Genomic DNA, 3450 nt, shown 5'->3' with positions numbered 1-3450 from the left:
TTGCCACAGATTTAACGCTATGTTTTTGCACTGGAAGTAGTCTCTTCTATAAACCTAGATATTGATGAATGCAAAGGGGTTCCCTTCATCTGTGACGTCAATGCCAACTGCCAGAATACAGACGGTTCGTACATCTGCACATGTAAGGCTGGATACACTGGGAACGGAAAAACGTGTACAGGTAGGGGCCTGTATTGTATCACTATTTAAAAATTCTTCTAATACTATTCGGCTGCTACTTAATGTAGGTGTAAATTGTGTATAATTTTCCCTTTATTCTGAAATTTACCTTGGCCAAACATTTTTTGCTGATTTTTGTCAAGAATTAATAAAGAGTATGATTATAATGGGTCAGGGTGTTGTGAGAGTGGACAGTTTAAAATGAACTATCACCTTTTTGTGAACAGTATGCCAGTAAACGAATACTAATACGCAAAAGGGGTTAAAAAATAACTCCCTCGCTATGTACCATTGTTGTCTTTTCGATAGTATCAACGAGTGCAGACCATCTCCCTGGCCTTCGTCCGATGACTTCAACACTTTTTGTAAGAACAATGAAGGATGTTATGTTTGTTTATGCAATGTTGATTTCACAGATGATTTGCACTAGTGAGAAAATTGTGGTTAAAAATATCTTTTTCATATAAATCTAAAAACATAATTATATTTTTTTCCTGCTGAAATGGCCATGGTAAGCACTTTAGTCTTTGTTTTCATACTTTATCAAAGTTGGATCAGAAATCTTTGTTTCTTTCCATCGATAATGCATCTTCATCTACCCTTGGCTCTTTTAATTCACATTCTACACGCTTAGATCGTTGTTGATTATTTTGCCGGTTACAGGGAATTAACTTAGTCTAACATGCCAGTCTTTTCCCATATTTAACAATTAATGTACATCATTGTGCCTGTAAGGTCTATAAATCTCCACATTATCATCTATATAACTTATCGCGTATCAATGATGAATGGTATATGACATGTATCATATATGAACTGCAGATAAAATCAAGTGAGGCTATGATCTTCGCAGTTATGAACGCAATTTTTCCCACAAATGACCAGCTCCCAACGTCAGTGGCTTCATAGCTCAGTTGGTTAGAGCGTCGCACCGGAATCGCGAGGTCACGGGTTCAAACCCCGTTGAAGTCCTGAATTTTTCAGGCTTCTCTACGCAATTGCAAAAATTGCGTTCATAACTGCGAAGGTCATAGCTTCACTTTATCGCGTATCAGGAGATATTTAGTCGACATAGTAGAGTGGGAACACTCATCCATGCGTTTCTTTACAAGCCGGCTAGATCAATGTAGTGCTCTATTGTATGATCTACCAAAGCTTCTCCTTCATAAGCTCCAGCGTGTTCAAAACCCGCCGACAAGACTGGTTCTTCGATCATTCAAGTTATGCCATATCACCGCGTGTTTATATGAACTACACTGGCTTCTCATCAAGTTCCAAATCAAGCTGAGTTCAAAATAATTCTACTTACGTATACATTCAAAGCTATTCATTACATACCTTCTTGTACTGGCGGAGCTCAGGCGCGCGAAGCGCGCTAGCGGCGAACCATGGGTAAGTCTATCGGTGCGAGTAAAATCGGGTGGAGGTGGGGAGGCAAGACGGCCTGTCAGACTCGTGACGATTACATGAACATAGTTGAAACTCTGACTAGTCTTCCTAAGGCTCGTTTTATCTCGCTTCGGAGAGAAAAGGGAGTGACTTTCGTCATCTAGTGGATTTTTTTCTTTGTCAGTTCGTTTTGGATCGTAGTCATGCAAAATAACTTGTAAGTACTGCTGTTGTTTCGCAGCTATTATCTTCACTTAGCCTTAGCTCAACTCATTTTAAGCAAATCGTTCGCTTTCATGCATCGTTCATGTTTACTTTACTTACCAAGGCGATCAGACGATATTTGTTCGTTGAATAAATACGATTTATTGAGCACCGTTGAGTATTACACGGCCTCTGTAGTTGTTGTTGTTTTGTTTTTGTTTGTTTGTTGTTGTTGTTGTTGCCTCTTGGGACGGGAGTGTTCGGGTAAGTTTCTTTGGCGGGAAATCGACATTGCATTTGGCAAGCGGCGTTTTTCAGGCGAGAAATCACATTGACTGTCGTTTTTGAAAGAGGATTTTATTCTCAATCAAAGCCAGTTTAGCTAAACGATTTGCGTTAGTTTGAAAAAGTCTGAGATCTTCGTACAAAGACTACGAAGGTTACTTCTCGCAGACGGGTTTTTTTGTTTAAATTGGTAAAGAATCAGCGTTTGGGTGTTTTGAGCAGCGAAATGGATCGGCTGTCTTTGCTATGTTACGGATTACGGTGTACGGGTAATCGGGTATGCGAGAGGAAAGCTCGATCGTGTTGTTTGGTAAAGTTGTAATGGAGCTGTCTTCGGACGTTGTTGTGTAACGAAATTGTTGTTTTGCTACAAGGAAGAAGCAGGTCCTCGGTGAACATGGGAAAAGCCTGTAAAAAAACACTATCAAGGCACCTTAGGATTTGTATCTGCTTAGCAAAGCAACGATTTTGTGTGAAATAATGACAGACCTAAACTGTAACGATAACCAGGTTCATATTCCATTCTTCTTCTTGTTTTGTTTTTGCTTTTTATATTTTATATTGCTTGCCAATGTGGTCTATCTTACTACGAGATATGTTTGTTACTTGTCCTATTTCTCCGATTTTTCCGAGAAACGTTGAAGAAAAATTTGCATCTCTTCTTTGCTTTCTTACAAAGACAAAAAAATGTTTGTATGTTTTATCCAAATGTTTGCTATCCAATAGTTTATTTGGATTCTGAAACTCTTCGTTTTTCCTGCTGTCGGTGGCAAGTGAAGTCCGGACGGCTTACATCCTGACCGGCTCCGCTTTAAAAAGTTCGCGGTGACGTTTACAAGAGATTGACTTGTTATTACTAAAAAATCGCAAGCTTTTAAGGTAATTAATGTAAAAACTGTTCATCTTTAATATGTTCAAGGTTTACGGCTGACGAGTTTTCAGAAAGCTAATTGTATGTTGTTTTATTTGTTGTTATTGCCAATGGGATCCTATCATTATCAGTGATCTCAAAAATAGTAACGTTTACAACTTGTAGTCAAGGTTTGTAGTAGTAGTACATGTAGTTTGCAATAACTCAGACAACTGATTGAAGTCAAGAATGAAACGATCGCTGAAACCATTCTCAACTTGACGAGGTGTGCATTTGATTCATGTCTTATGCTTTCACTCTGTCAAGATTACTTTTCTCAATGAAAAGTAAAGTCAATTTTGACCAGTTTTTTCGATGTCATTAAATCGACGACGTAAGCTTCGACGTAAGCTTCTGCTGTCTTTACTCTTACAGATCACAAAAATCACACCACAAAATGTTCAAAATAAGGTGAACAAAGTACATTTCTCCTTTTATGGGCGGCGTTCAGTGAACAGTACGCATCCTTTGCATAATTGGGG

At 38.7% G+C, this 3450-nt stretch overlaps 1 non-coding gene across 1 annotated transcript; it reads left to right on the top strand.

Moving 5' to 3' along the window:
- The first annotated feature begins 1079 nt into the window (after window positions 1-1079).
- Trnas-gga (transfer RNA serine (anticodon GGA)) lies at window positions 1080-1152 on the top strand. The gene has a single exon. It is a non-coding gene; the product is annotated as a tRNA-Ser (tRNA).
- Window positions 1153-3450: the final 2298 nt, after the last annotated feature.

The sequence above is a fragment of the Montipora foliosa genome, chromosome 6 (assembly GCF_036669935.1).
Source record: "Montipora foliosa isolate CH-2021 chromosome 6, ASM3666993v2, whole genome shotgun sequence".
Lineage (NCBI taxonomy): Eukaryota > Metazoa > Cnidaria > Anthozoa > Scleractinia > Acroporidae > Montipora > Montipora foliosa.
The sequence above is the reverse complement of the archived record's forward strand: the minus strand, read 5'-3'. Positions and strand labels throughout refer to the sequence as shown.